Source organism: Cynocephalus volans, chromosome 17 (genome assembly GCF_027409185.1).
Source record: "Cynocephalus volans isolate mCynVol1 chromosome 17, mCynVol1.pri, whole genome shotgun sequence".
In the NCBI taxonomy this organism is placed as follows: Eukaryota; Metazoa; Chordata; class Mammalia; order Dermoptera; family Cynocephalidae; genus Cynocephalus; species Cynocephalus volans.
Window position 1 is genome coordinate 12,859,655 of NC_084476.1, and position 15,771 is coordinate 12,875,425.

The window sequence follows — 15,771 nt, forward strand, 5'->3', positions numbered from 1 at the left end:
GTGGAATCGGGGAATGAAGCAGGGGCAGCTGGTGACAGACATCTGGACTTCGAGTCCTCGCTCTACTGCTCCATGGAGCCTAAAGGAGGGGCACTGCTGGTTCTCCAGGAAAATGGACAGATGGAGTTCAAACCCCAGAGCTACTGCTTACGAGCTGTGTAGCCCGAAGCAAGTTTCTGGGCTGTGTGGACCTCTGATGATTAAATCGAAAATGGGGACAAAGATAACTACTCCCCAAGACGTACCCAAAGCGACCAGCATGGTGCTGGGCATATGTGAGTGCCCCATAAATGTTGGGTCCCCTCGTCCCCTTCCTCTGAACTCAATGGCTGCAGTGCTCAGGTGACAAGCCCTGCTCACATTTGTCAGGTGCCAGCCATCATATCCACAAGGATGTGAGCAGGAAGCGGGATCAGACCAGCCCTGCCACCCCGTCCCTCCACGGCCCAGCATCTTTAACACCCAAGGAATCATCATTTGTAAGAGTTTTCTCGCTCTTGTCCTTTCCCCTCCCCTCGAAACAAAACTGCTTGGCGGCCAATCCTGCCTCCATCCCCACGGCAGTTCCAAAGGGCCCATCTCATCCTGCAGAAGTGATGGCAGTAATTCCATTAATGGGAAGCAAGACAAATGGTACCCTGTGCCCAAAGCGTATGAGACAAGACGGAACGGGGGGGTTCTCGGGGGGGAGGGAAAGAGTTGCTGGTAGTCACCCTCCTTTGGGGCCTTATTAGGTCTTGAAAGAACCGCTGCACTCGCTAAAACCTGCTTTTGCCAGCAGAAGCCTCATTTTACAAATATACAACGACAAAAAAACCTGTAAATGGGAAGAAAACCCTGAAGACTATGGTCCCCTGCTGCAGCAAGGCAGCGAGCTGCCGCTCAGAGCTGGTCTTCAGCCCCCTCGACTCCCGCTCTAAATAAATGGGCCTAAATGCCAGCTCACCATTTCGTGAATACAGAACACAGCTGTTTCTTTGCCGTTTAAGGACTGTTTGCCAACAGCGGATGGGACAGCATTGGAAACATTTTCTTTTAAAAGGGCTTGTGTGTTTCAGATGTCATAAAATCCTATCGTCTTCACTGTCAGTCCCAGGAGGCTCTGACACAGGCGCCCTCCGCAGTCACAGACACGCACGCCCTGATCACCCACGATCACCTCCTTCGTCTTCTCCTGCCCTGATAATCAGAGGCAATTTGAAGGCAATGTCACTGTGGAATGGGCATCCATTTCCACAATCACACGAAGGCCTCCTCGCCAGGTTCAGGATCAAGCTGCTGAATTGTTCTTGAGGCCTCAGTTTGTGCAGATGTAAAATGAGGGTGCAGGCTGAAGCTGGCACAGAGACAGCAGTGGTGGGTGGCAGACAGAGCAAGGAGACGTGGAATCAGGTCACCCACGGCTGTGTGACCGCCGCAAGCCATGGAGCCTCTCTGGGCCTTGGCTTCGACATCCCTTACCTGAAGTTAACCCACCCACCTCCTGGCCTTAGAGCAAGTGGTAAATGCAATTCTGTCTCATGTGGAAATGGTCACTTTCCAGGCCAATTTGAGCACCAACAGTCTGTCTCTATTCTTCTCTGCCACACCTTCCTGCAGAACAGCACCCAACGCTGCCCCAACACATAGTAGGTGTTCACTGAGCATCTGCTGCTTTGGGGGAACCTGTAGCTTTTTTCTGCCTGGAATAATAAAAATAACCATTCATACCAGAGCAGAGGGTGTGCTCTGGGGTCTGCAGGTCTGGATTCAAATCCTGACTCAGCTACAGACCTACTGTGCACCCTTAGGCCAACAACTCAACCTTGCTCAGCCTCCCTTTCCTCATCTGTAAAATGGACCTAATGGGACTTGCCTCACGAGGTCACCAAGAGGAGTCAGGGCGATGATACGTGGCCAGCAGCCATTAGATGGGCAGATGTGATTCTTGGAAGAGCCTGAGAAAAATTCCCTCATTCCAATTGGGAAAACCAATTTCTTGAAGACCCCTTGAGGCAAAGTGAAGCCTGACAAGTCCCTTGGGAGAGCTGGGACCTTAGACAAAAGGCAGGATGTTAAATCCCCAGTGACTCCTTGGAGGGAGGTAAGAGACTAAAGAAGCTCCATTCCATGAGGCAGCCGTGGGACACCGCACTGCCCCACGCCACTGCCCAAACAGACGCTGCTTTCTTTGCTGATCTGTCCCCAACCCTGTATTCATCCTTGTTTATGACCCAGGATGCCAGCTCCATGAGGTTAGGGACTTTGTCCCGTTTGCTCATTACTGTATCTGTTGGATAATGAGTGACCCAGCAATAGAAAGAAGGGATGAATTCCTGGGGGAGGGCAGCTCTGGGCTGAGTGACCTCCAATGTGTCCCAGTGTGGAGAGGTGCCCCCAAGCGTCACAGATGCCACCAAACCCCAGCGCTCACCCCACACAGTGTCATTTATTAGCAATACAGTAACAGTCGCTGATTGCCGAAAGCCTGTTCTGTGCCTGGTGTCGAACTGAGAGCTGTACACGTTCACCTCATCGGACTGTGAAAACTCCCCCAGAGTTAGGAACTGCTATTACCCCTCACTTTACAAATGAGAAAATGGAGGCCCCGAGTGGGAGGTGACAAGCCCAGGAGACACCCGGTATAAGCAAAAGGTAGAGGTGTGACTCAAGTCCAAGTTTGTCCAACCCCGCCGCCTGCTCCTCTCTCTTTGGGCATAAGATCGGCCACAGAGCTGGCTGGGTCCTGCAGGAGGAAAGCTGGAGCCGCAGCCCTGGGATCTGCTCCCGGCCAAGAACGAGGGTGATTGCTGAGAGGCAGGAGCCGACAGGCAGCACTGAGGTCTGGCTCCCGTCCCTCTCCCACTCACATGCAGCAGACAGTGGGGGCGGGAGGCCCAGCCGGGCAGGGAACTCAGCCACACAGCCGTGCCTGGGATTGTGCAAAGAGCACTGGCTTTGGGGTCAGCCAGGCCTGGGTTTAAGCCTCAGTTTCCAAACTGCATAGCTATGGCTTTGGACCAGTGGTTTCTTTCTCTAAGCCTCAGTGATCCTCATTTGAAAAATGGGATCAGCTCAAAGCTGTCACGAGGATTAACAAAGGCAACACGTATAAAGCACTTGGCTAGGCCTACGGTGCACAGGAGGTTCTAAGTAAGCCTTAGTTCCCTCTCCCAGACCTCTCAGGGGCTGCCAGGGCCATCGATTTCAGGGCTGGGAACAGCATGGGTGGCTGCTGGAATCTGAGCCCCCCCACCCTCTCTGATCTCTGGGGCACCACCTGCTTGGCGCTATTTCTGAGCAAGTCAGAAACCTCGTCATTTGATTTCTGACCCTTGTCACTCAAGGGCAGGAAATCAGAGGGAATGGACTTATCAATGCAATAATATCTGGCAATGATGTGAGGGATTAAATCATGGAGGGCCACATCCACGATATGTCCTTGTCGTGAGAGGCCCAGGATGAGGAGGAAGACCCGCTGGTGGACTGATACAGTCTGCAGACAGAGTTTAATAGCAGAACCTTCCCTTCCAATAAGATCTGGCCCCAACTCCACATAATGACCTGATAAAGGGACAATGTTCAGTTTGAAATGTGGGGGGGGGATGGGAGGAGGCCACAGCCTTCCCATCAGGCCCGGCTTCATCTACAAGTGACACCCAAGCCCTGCACTTACCAGGGAGTCCCAAACTTGGGGTTTCATGGTCTGTGTTTGCTGTCTTGAAATTCACACTATCTCTAAATTTGTTTTAGGTCAAGTCTGGTAGAACAATAGAGTAAGTGGCTTGGAGCCTCAGCTCACACGTGATCCTGCCAGCTCTGGAGGAGCGTTCTGCCACTTGTTCCCCATGGCAGGGGCCCCGCTACAGGTGTGTGGTTAGGGTCAGGTACACCCACACCCAGAATCAAGGGGAGGGGCCTCAGGCACCTGTGAGGGTCTGCACTTGCCCCAAGAGTGTCCCTGTGCCCAAGGGAACATAACCTTAAATAGCAAATATAAAACATCACGACAGGTAGAGAGACTGCAAAGGAAAGGAAAAAGCTTTTTTCCTGCTTTTTGCACAAAGGGACCTGTGTTTTCTTTTCGCACCGGGCCCCACAAATTATGTAGCCGGCCCTGCCTTCCATTTATATGGCCCTCTGATACGTGTCTCCCCGCCCCTGCTCTGGGGGACCTCAGGGACATCCCTAGACCTCTGCAGAGGTGGAAGACACCACTGGGGCTGAGATCGTCACTGTCCAAGAGGCTTCTCAGACATCTGCCCCCCAACCCTGCAGGTCTTGTTTGTTGAACTCGTATGGTTGGTCATTCCTGGCAGTCTCACGTGCCAGGCCCTGTTTCAGGTGCTGAGGAGGTAACAATCAACCTTTTGTGGCTTCTGCCCTCGAGGAGCTCCCAGGATACAGAGTGGTAATGAAACAGGCAGGACTGATGGTTGCAGACCCGGGGGAAGGAGCGCTCACTGGCAAGTTGGATGGAGGCACTGGGGAGGGCAGGGAAGGCACAGCCGCTCTGGCTGGCACATCCAGAGTGGCTCTCAAGGCAGGGGTGCTGGACTCGGCTCTGGGAGATGAGCAGGAGCCCTTACCTGCAAAGTGGGGACTCCCTGACTTAACCCACTGGGCTGTCGGACACTAATGGGCTGTCACTGGTCCCTCCTAGGGCATTGAGGGAGGGGCTAGGCCAGGCAAAGGCTTGGGGGCACAGGATACTTATATGGGGTCAAACTCCCCTAACAACTGTAGCAAATTCCCTTAACAACTGTAGCAAACTCCCTTAACAACTGCAAAACCAATAACAAAAAGAGGAGGAGGGTTGTGACATGTCCTGAGCACATACTATGTGCTAGGCACCGGGCTACGGTGGCTCTTCCCCTGTCCCTCCCACCCCACATCACACACCATCGAGATCAGCCTCTCCTGGGTTAGATATTCATTCCTTGTGGTTTCTATTCCTACCTGACATTTTACAGACATCGCCTTCCTTTCCTGTGATTTGGAAAGTCTGGTTAATACCAAGCAAGGGGTCATCCAAGCTGACTTTTCTCATGTGACCCATCACCAATAGAGCAGAATAGCACAGTGATTACAAGCTTAGATTGCAGACTCAGGACCACCTTGGTTTGATCCTGGGACACTCACTAACTGTGGGGCCTGGGGTAGATCACTGACTTTCCCTGGGCCTCAGTTTCCCATCTGTAACTTGTGTTCATAAGAGTACCATCCTCTCAGGGGAGCTGTGATGATCCAGTGAAATGATGTCAGTGAAGAGTAAGGCACACAGCAAGTGCTCAGTAAATATGGGCCATTGCTGTTATCACAAAACCCCAAAACACAAAATCAGAAACTCAAGCATCACATGACGCTTCCCAGGATCACGAGAATCTGCTCCCTCCTTTCTAGCATCTGCCATGACTCTGCTCCCAGACTCCTCTCTCCCCTCATTGTCATGTCGCATCAGTCCATAAATATTTAAACAACATGTCATCAGATTATTATAACATATGATCTATAGCACTGATATGCTGCATTTCTGCGCACTTGGGCTTCGCTTTCAGAATATCGAGACATAAAATATTTATGTATTTAGCCAACCACGAGATCTCACATTCTGTCTCGAAATGCTGGGTAGTGGCAAGATGCTGAACTGAGACGCAACGTGTGAAGGGGATGCCTTGTTCTCACATCAGCTCCTGGGGCATCTGGATTGTTCCTGGTTCATTCTGGGGATGTCATCACGTGGCCTGTGAAAGGTGGCTGACGGGGTTTATCACAGCAAGCAGAGGCCCAGGACCAAAAGACCTCATCAAAATGCAGCGAGAATCTAAACCACTAGGGGCTGTGTCGTTTTCATTTCTGCATCTCCACGGGTCTGCACATAACAGGTGTTCAATAAACGTCCACTGGGAAATGAATGAATTCACCTGTGGTCCACAGCACCACCCGATGTACTGGCACCCAATTGGGGTTCAGTAATATCTGTTCCCTTGGTTCATTCTACCCACAGTGCCCAGCACCAGGCCAGGCCCAGAGTGGGACCCAGAGAACATCAGGGATAAAGGGTAACTGAAGGAAAACACGTGTGATAAGTCAGTTAATTAGCTAATAAACTAATGAGGGATAACGACTCCCTATCTGCTGGTATGAATTACACTGTGCAAGACCCTCCTCCTGAAAATAAAGGCTCTCCATTAGTGTAGGAAAAGAGTTTTTTCTGGGCAATTAAATATCTCAATTGTCAACATTAGCACAATTGTCAACCATATGTCCTGAAATTTTAAGCACTGTGCAGTTCAAAGATGTAGCCCCATAAGCCATTCCAGCATCCAGGGACTTCTCGCACACCAGCACCCAAAGGGCATCATCTCCCAAACTGCCTCTCCTGTCCCCAAATGGCACTAAAATACCTTCACAGATCACTGCCCTTCTGGGAGTTTGGAAACTGGGGTCATTTTGTGCCTACCCCACAGATGATCAAGGTCTGAAGACCCGGGATACCATAAAACTATGTGCAAATGGAAGTCGCTAGCTTGGAGTGTAAGTATTTTCTTTGCATGTTTCCCCAGGAAGATGGGGCAGGGGCCTCGTCTGATTCCTGGCCCAGAGAGGTGCTCAGCTGCCCCTTGCCGGAGGGTACTGTGAAACCTGGGCCTGAGTCTTGTTCATTTTGGTGACTCCAGTGCCTAGCTTAGGAGCAGCACGACACCCACCGTGCCCATCACCCAGTAAAGAAACCCAAGAATATTTTCCAAATGCCATGCTGTCACCACCAGGCTGGCTCCCAGAGCAAGTGGCTCCCACCCTTGTCCCAGCCCCTGCACAGACAAAAATCCAGTCCTCATTTCCTCTTGGGCTAGCCAAGGAGGCTGGCATTTAAAACAAACACAAAAAGCACTAAAATTCCTGGGGGAGACGAACAAAGGAAATGCACACACGCTGAGTCAGGCACACAGAATCCACACTTGGGGTTCTGAGGTCCTGGTGTAACTGAATCCTGCAGGACTTGGCTGGGCCCACCAAATCCATGGGGTGGGCTCCCTCTCCCCTGCTCTCTGTCTGCCTGCCGTGGGGTGCCCAGTGGTCTTGTCATCTGGGCACCCACCCTTGTGGCCCACCAAGGCCACAGCAGCTGGGGAATCTTTCCACTTTCAAGGCTGGATCCCTGCTTTCTGAGCTTGGGTAGAGTCTGGGGCCCCACTCACTTGCCAGACAGAAATGTCTGAGCTCAGAGGTGTCTTGTTTAGGCACTTCCACTTCCCAAAGCAGCCCCCAAAAGATAGGCCCCCTAAACAAAGTCAGCGTGCTTGATAGAAAATGCAGCTTTAAGACATGGCGCCCACCCACTCCAACCCAAAGTCCTCCTGGACAGACATTTAGAAGTCGCCTCTGCAGAGAAGGGGCACAGGAAGGAGACCCGCATCCCATAGCTCTGGCAGGTACAGCCCTTCTGGGCTGAGGTCTCTCCTACCTGAAATAATTAGAGGACCAGCCCTTTCTCTAAGAAACCTCTTCTCCACAGGGGAGTGTCAGTCAGGCACAACTCAGCCCTTCGCTGCCTGCTGGGAGGTGTGAGGAGGGGCCCTTGCTTAGCAAACTTGCTCACAGATTCATTCACCCTGTACAAACATCCTCCAAGGGTCCTGCCACTCGCCCACTTAACACCTTCCCTTCATTCAACGCATATGAATTGAACTCCTACTGTGTGCCAGGCACTGTGTGAGTCCTACCCTTGTAGAGCTCACATTCCAGCCTGGGAGGCAGATAGCATGATGACAAGATAAATGCTCCATGTCCCTAGCACAGTCCCTTGCACGCTGCTCCTTCCAGCTGCCTGGGAGGCCCTCGCCCAGGCTGGGCCTGGCCACCAGCTCACAACCCACAGGGGCACTTCAGGAGGACAGCCCCTGTCCTCCGGCTGTTCAGACAGGACCCCATGCTGCAGGTTTCTTCACAGCACTCAGCTAACGGTCATCTAGTGCCACATGTCCTGGACTCTCTGTGCCTCTGTTTCCTCATCTATAAAATGGGCATAACAGCACCCACATCATTGCAGGGAGGAAGAGGCGAGGTCAGTCGTATAAAAAGGTTATTGTACTAGAACAAGACATACAGTGATGCCTGGCACGGAGGAGCCACCAAAGGCCAAGGTGGCAGGAGGAAGTTCCTGGCTCCTCAACGTCTGGGGTCTGCCTGCAGCCCGGGACCTCGGCCCCAGCCCCACCCACCCACTCACTCACCCTGTGGTCTGCCCGCACTTCACCCCAGCCCTCTTTGGCCTCTGGCAAAGCACACGTTTCCCCTGGGTGGGCTCTGATGCCCCTCACTGTTGAAAGCTCTTCCATTTCCCCAAAAGTGGGTTCCAAAAGACACCTCCTGCAGATGTGCACAAGCACTTATGATGGGGTCATGACACAACTTCTGTACCCACCAGGTGGTGAGAGGCCAAGGGGCAGGGCCGTCAGAGGGACTCTGTGCTAGCTCCCAGCACAATGCCTGACCCGGAACTTCAGGACTTTTTTCTTGAATAAATGACTGAATGGATGTGCCATATACTGACCAGCATGGGCCTCTCTGGTTGACACAATAGGGTCCACTCGACCCCCATGACAGGGGATCGTCTGTGTTTCTGCACCAAACTTTTCACCCATAGCCCAGGCCCAGGTATCACGACCACAACCTTGGCCCAGAAGTTGGGACAGCGATCTGACTTTAGCCACAGAACAGCCGGACTGCAGGTGAGCCCTTAGGCTGGTCTGGGCCTCAGTGTCCCCATCTGTAAAATGAGAGGCTTTCGTGCTTTGCTCTTCTTTTAAAGCATCAGAATCTTTTCTATTTAAAATCATTTTTTCATATAACTTAAAATTAGCCACTTTAAAGGGAACAATGCAGTCGCATTGAGTCTGTTGACAAGGTTGTGCAACCACCACCTTCATCTAGTTCCAAAACGTTTTCATCACCCCAAAAGGAAGCCCATACCCATAAGCAGCTGCTCCCTACTCTCCCTACCCCCCAGGCCCTGGTAACCACCGGTCTCCAAGCGGTCTCTATGGAGTTATCTATTCTGGATTATTCCAAACAAGAACGTTTTCTCGAAATGACTCCTAGGAAAAACCTCCTTATGTAAAACAGGTACCAAGAAGGCAAGGTAGGTTTGCTCCTCTCCCCACTTCCTGGAGCTCATGTCCCTCATCCTTAGTGGCCCTTCAGGGAAAGCTCTGATCCCAGGTCCCTTTCTTTTCAGAATTCTAATGCTAAAGTTGAATGTGTAAGGCAAATCACCCTCCATGGTGCCTGAGAACCAAGGACCTGGTGCCCGGTGCCCATTTTCCAGATGAATGAGTGAAGGCTGGGCCCACGTGAGGCCCTCGAGTGAGGTGACTCTGCTGGGGAGTGGATCTCCAGCGCCTGGGATGCCCTCTCATCACCACACCAACCATGGAGGGCCTCAGATATGAGGAGCCAGGCAAATTCCCACAGAAGCCGCCTCAGGAGGGACAGCCAGTCCCGGTGGACAGGAATGTCTCCTCTCCCTCAGGGAACTGGAGCCAGCCTGAGGGAATCCCAAATGGCGTAGGAGGGTGTACAGAACATGCACGGACACCCGCGGGCCTCGCCGTGGGACCCTCTGGGAGGACTCCGTGGGAGAGAGGGCCGCTGGCACACTTGTGCCCCATGGCCAGGGCCTGTGACAGCAGCCGCTTCTGTCAACACAGACCTCTGCTGGGGCGACGCTGTGTAAATAATTAACAAAACATCTGCCCTGTTTCATAACACACCGAGGCTGACAGAGCTCGCGGGGCCTCCAGAGCCTCTCCAACTCCACACCAAATACTCAGAAGGCTCACTGTCCTCGCCTTGTGGCGGGTGGGTGGGGAAGAAAGCAAATACCGATTTCCAAACATTTTCCTGAGATGCCACAGGGCCACCCTGCATTTAAGTCCTGCCTCTCTTCAAACCACCGCTGTCTCCTTCCCCTCTATTTTGGCGGGTCATGATCATATGAAAGTGTTTCAGTAGCACCTGGAGGGTCCCCGGACCCCCTTTGAGCCTTGTAATGCTCCTGGAAAAGAGCTGACCTTCCTGGCTGTGTGACCCTGGGCAGGTCCTTGGCAATGAAATACTTTCTGTGTCTCTTGGAGAATGAGCATCGAGCACTTACGAGGTGCAGCCTGTGTGCTGAGTATGTTCTGTGCATTATTTCATTTAGCTCTTCCTCCAGACCTTGTGAGGTCATAAGAACGTCCCTGTTTTCCAGATGAGGAAACCGAGGCTCAGAGGGGCAAACGACTTATTCATAAGTGACAGGCCTGGGACTCGAACTCACTCTATTTGGTGCCGAAGCTCAAGTTCTTGATGCAGCTGTGGGTAGCACCTTCCCTCTGTGGGCCTCGGCTTCCGCTCTGTAACGTGGGCAACTGGGGTGGACGGCAGGAGTCCCTCCACCCCCGAAGGTCCGCAGTAAATAAACCCCAGTTTACTTAGTCTAGAATCCTGAACCCCACAGCTCTGGAGCGACACTCTTCCCCGGCTGTGGGCCCATTGAATTCCTCTGGCAGCTTGGAATGATCAAGTTGAAGGTCATTTGTAAAGCAGTTCTGTCCCTTTGCAAGTCTCTGCCCCAAAATCCCGTTTCAAAGATTTGGAGGACAAAGAACAAGAGAGAACAGGCATCGGGGAACTCGTGGTGGATGAATTCCAACTCTGCTGTCACCTGCAGTAAGAACACGTCGGAGGGACTAATCCCAGTAGCCGTGACTACAACTTGGGGACATAGGGAAGTTCTCCTTATAGGGATCTGTGTCCGCCAGGTTAAGCATTACCCCCCACCGCCCACCCTGGCCTAATTCTGAAATGCAAGGGTTAAACAATTCGGGGGGGGGGGGGGGGAATGCAGGCGCTTGCAGGCTCCCAGCGGCAACTTCCCTCCTCCTTCCCCTGCCCGAATTCCTTCACACTCTGTGGAATTCTTACATAAAGCCCCTTTTTTCTTTTCTATGAGGTCACCATCACGCAGATGGCTAAGGGAAAGAAAGGCTCCGTGCGGATCAAGGCCTTTGGAACTAAATGTGTCTCGGATCCCAGCCACCCCACCCTTCAATTCCCATCGCCCCTTGCTCGTCCAGCTGCAGAGCCAGCTACAGCGGCGGCGGACAGTCACATCTCATGGGGCACTGTGATCCTGCCCTGCCTGGTGGAAGCCAAGAAGGCCTGGCTAGAAGACCGGTGCCTTTGCCACCAGACCACCCCAGAAGTTGTCTGTGGAAAAATCCAGAATTGGAGACAACGATGCAGGCTGTGTATGGGGGTCTGGTTTCCACACAAGTGAGTCCTGTTAGAGGGACAGATGTCCAAATGCTAGACCACACTCCAAGTTCAAGTTCCCAAAGTTAACGTCACAGGAAATTACACCACCAACTGATTTGCCCCAACGTCACTCCTCTGTCTAGAAGTCGAATCTGAGAAGGCCATTGGTTTAATTCAGCTTTGGCCAAAGGAAGGGACTGTGTGTATGTCACCCAACTCAGACGGGATGGGTTAAGTTGCTGGCCTGATTTTTTCTTTTTAAGCTAACATTTTCGCAAAAAGCTATCTTGCCATTACCCAAGAGGTGGAAATGAGAAGACAGCCAAATACCAAAAAGCCACTGAAGCCCTCAACAGTCCGATTCTGGTCTGCAGCCAAGCCTGGCCATCCAATGCCTGCTCATTTCAAGCAATTTCACAGACACCCGGGGGGTACCCAGACCACCCCAGCCCAACCCCTTACTCCAAGAGCACCCTTGCTCCCCAGATCTCTGAGTTCCAAGGTAATGGCCAAGGAAAGCTCTAAGACATGTGCTCACTGCTTCCTAAGGATGATGTCAGCAAAAAAAAAAAAGGGATAAAAATGTGGAAACAAGGACTATTTTTACCTCCCCAAATCACAGGCCAGACGGGAGAAAAATCTATCAATGCCAGAAATGTGGCTGAGCCTTCATACTAGATCTATTATTTCACACCTTAAATTAACGCATCTCAAAGCAATTTGCAAATGTTCATCAATTTGCGGAACACATTTGGAAGGGAGAGAAATACCTTTTCCTTTCAACACCAAAGGACATTTGCAGGGGGCACAACCCTGCCCAAACCACACAGGTCCTCAAATGCAACATTGCTTTCAAGTACAGTGTAGTAGAAACCATGAGAGAAATAGAAATAAAGGAGGAAAAGAGACAGGCATGGGACTGAAGTGACAAGTGACAGAAGCCTGTGTAGAAAGGATCATGTGGTCAGATATTCAGAACGAACAGCCAGGCCCTGTGAAGGTAACTCTCCCTCCTCAGGGGTCAGAACACTTGGCTCTTCCTGCCAGCAGTGTCCCAGCTTCGTCCCCACGCAAGCCTGGAGGTGCCAACTTGTATTTAATCTTGGATGACTCACCAGGGGGCCTCCACTCTCCACCCTCTTGCTTGGTCTAACCCGAGAAGAGGAAGGAAATAGTCTTCTCTTTTTGACAATTGTTTTGACACTTCCCTTATGAAACTGATCCTTGGCACTTGGAAAGGAAAGAAAACATGTGAACTGTGGCCCTTTCTCTCGGGTAGCTCTAGCCCTGGGCGTTGGTCATCCGCACTAGAGGGAGACCAGCAGTGCCCTGGGGAAGAGCCCTCCCAGGAGGCTGGAGCCCAGCATGGGCAGCCTGGCCCCGCAGGAACCAGGCGTGCCTTACCTCACTCGGCTTTGCAGTGTGCAACAGGAGAAACGCACGACAAAGGCAGCCAGATGCGGTTTAAGGTTAAGAACTTCAACTCTGGAATCAGATGTAGGTTCGAACCCTGACTTTGCCATTTGCTAGTTTACGACTCTGCCCACGTCACTTACACTCCCGCCTCTTCATCTTCCTCGCTCTAAGACCACAGCACCAGGCCAGGCACAGTCCACAGCGACTGCTACTTTCCAAGTTCAGCGAGAAGACAATGGGCTCTGCTCAGACAAGACTGGGTTCATTCCCAGGGTCTACTGCATATTAACACGTTTGGCACGTGTTAACATATTAACATCTTTGGCAGGTTATTCAATTTCCCTGTGTCCCAGTTTACTCATCTGTAACATGGGCATCATGACAGTGCCTATCTCATAGTGTTGGTCAGTGGATTGAATGAAATAAGGCACTAAAGCTTTTAGTACCATGCCTGGTACATGGTATATCCTCAATAAATGGTGACCATTAGTCACAGGGCTATTTCGATGGAATTATGCAGCTCATTTCATCTCTCTGAGCCTCAGTTTCCTCACCTGTAAAATGGTGATAATATCCCCTATCTCTCAGTGAGAACGAAATGAGCAGACGCGTGTTAAAGTACTCAGCGCCCAGTCTGTGCACCTTAGGAAGTCAAATGTCCCATCCTGGGTGCAATGAAAAAAGGAAGGGCTGAGTTAGGCAGGTGACTCAGGATTCAGACTCCACCTCCTCTCAGCTGTTCCAGGACAGGGGCTTGACCTCTCTGTGCCTCAGTTTCCATGTACCTAAAACCAAAAGCCATTTTCTGCAGCAGAAGACTACTGGGAGAATTAAGGACCCCAGAACAGTTCCTGGCACACAGTAGGCACTCCATAAATGGGAGTTTCCTCCCCCTTTCCCTCCTCCTCTCATGCTCGAACCCATCAGAAACGCCACCTGGTAAAGCCAGGAGCTCCATTTCTGGAAACCTGAACGTCTCTAATCCAGACCAACCTGGACCACTGCTTAAGTCTGAGACTTTACTTTGCGGAGCTAGAAACGACTTTTTAGTTATTTCCGAAGCAGACGGGGCGGCAGAGGCTGACAAACCACAGGGACCATTTTAAATCCTAGGCCTTTTCTTCTGGGAAGTTAGGCAAGAACCTTCCCAAATGTTTGCCCGTGGGGCTCCCTGCCAGGGAGTGACTCATCCATGGCTCCCCACAGGCGTATTTTATTTAGGGGTGGGGGGTTCAGGGAGGGCCTGGCCTTGAAGGGAGTAGGGGAGGCAGCATTTCCAGCAAACCCAGAAGGTATTTTTTTTCTTCATTTTTCGGGACAAAAAAGTAAAGAATGGGGGTCTTTTTTGTTTCCTTCCAGGTTTTGTTTGCTAAAAGAAGACGTCCAAAGTTCACTCGGGTAGGTTCACAGTGTTGGGAGCAGGCGCTTCCAGCCGGCTCTGCGTCCCTTTCAATGAAATTCTTCTATTAGTGACACGATTTTTAAACGTGCCTCTAAGGTTCACCCGCACATATACCAAACTCCTAAGATGACATTTTTCCCTTAGAAAGGCAAGCTGAATTTTTAAAATTCAGAGGAACTAGGGAGCTCCAGAGTTTCCAGTTTGTCTTAAAGCAATTAACACTTTCGACTACAAAGATTTTCAACATTTATAAAGTGCACAAAAATACTGTCAGTCAAAACTGCAAGGACAGACTCAGAAGACAGTGTCCCAAACCTGCTGTGACCAATTTGTTACTGTCTTGGAGGATCACATGTGGAGCTCAGGCTCCTGGGCTCTGCACAAATCAATCAGATGAATATCTATCTTCTTAGCAGGGCAGGCAGAGAGAGGCCTCCAGAAACACCAAAAAGTGTGTCGGGACCCCTCATCTCACCAGCGTTAGTGCCCCCAGGCCCGGCTGGAGAGAACCAAGAACAAAGCCAGGGAACCCAGAAAGGTATTTAGGAAAATTGAACCCAAGTCCCCCCGGTGTGGTGCGAGGGGGCCACCACAGCCCCCCGCCCGGCCTGTGTGTCCATGGAGGGTCCCGCCAGTGACCCTGCCAAGGCCTAGTCCAAGACCTCCTCCTCTGCCAGACCCAGTCAGGCTCTGTGGGTCTGTCCTCTGGCCGTTTGGTCACCAAATCAGGCCCAGCACCCATCTCGGGCCCAGGCCTGCTTCTCTCCATGGGCTCCCTGGCTGCGGAGCCAGGGGCGGGCATAAATCATGCGCATAGGTCAGGTGGGCGCAAAGGGGCCCTCAGCCTGGGTAATAAACTCCTGTGCACAAATTACACACTCACATCCACATCTGCACACTTTTGCCTTCACAGGCTCAAACGTGCACACAGATCACTTGCGAACACTCATACACGTGCGCACACACACTCCCCGAGACCCACACAGACGCGGTCAGGCGCTTGGCACACTCCTCGGCCCGTAGCAAACACTCCGTGACTGTGTAGGTGGCAGCCAGGCCCACGTCCCCGCACTCGTGCACAGCGGACACACCACCGGACACTCCGCTGTGCACACGCACGCACTCCAGCGGACACACACACCCCAGGGCCGCGCCCGGCCCAGCGCCGCGGACACCCCGGACCCGCGCGGCCTCACGCGCGCACACCCTCCACTCTGCCCCGCGGAGACGGGCGCGCGCGCGCGTGCATGCGCCCACGCTCGGCCCGGGGTGGGGTGACGGTTCCGCGGCCCGGCCCCCGCCCCTTCCCCGACCCGCGCGGGGCCGCGATCCGGCCGGGCCCCGACCCCAGACCACTCACCGGCGGGCGGCAGGACCGGCGCGCGACACGGCGGGCGGGCGGCCGGAGCGGAGGGTCCCACACGAGTTGGCGGCGCCTTGGCCGCACGCTCGCCCGCTGGGTTCCGCCGCCGCCTCCTACGCGGTCCCGCGCGCGCGCTCCCGCCCCTCCCCGCCGCGGGGCCGCGCCGCCCCCTGCGCTCGTGCGCGCTGCCGCCACGCAGGCTCCGGGGGCGCCCTCCCCACGCCTCGACCCTTGGACTCCGCCAAGCCCATGGGACGGCGAGTGATCCACGCAGCCGAGGACCCCCCTCCCCATTTCAAAGGTGGGG

General features: G+C 52.9%; 1 protein-coding gene across 1 annotated transcript in view; it reads right to left on the minus strand.

The window, feature by feature from the left end:
• Positions 1–15,537, minus strand: part of NEK6 (NIMA related kinase 6) — an 80,524-nt gene extending 64,987 nt beyond the window's left edge. The window contains exon 1 of the mRNA XM_063082341.1: positions 15,462–15,537. The gene's annotated coding sequence lies outside the window, so the exon portion shown is untranslated. The remainder of the gene's footprint in view (positions 1–15,461) is intronic.
• Between the last annotated feature and the right edge of the window lie 234 nt (positions 15,538–15,771).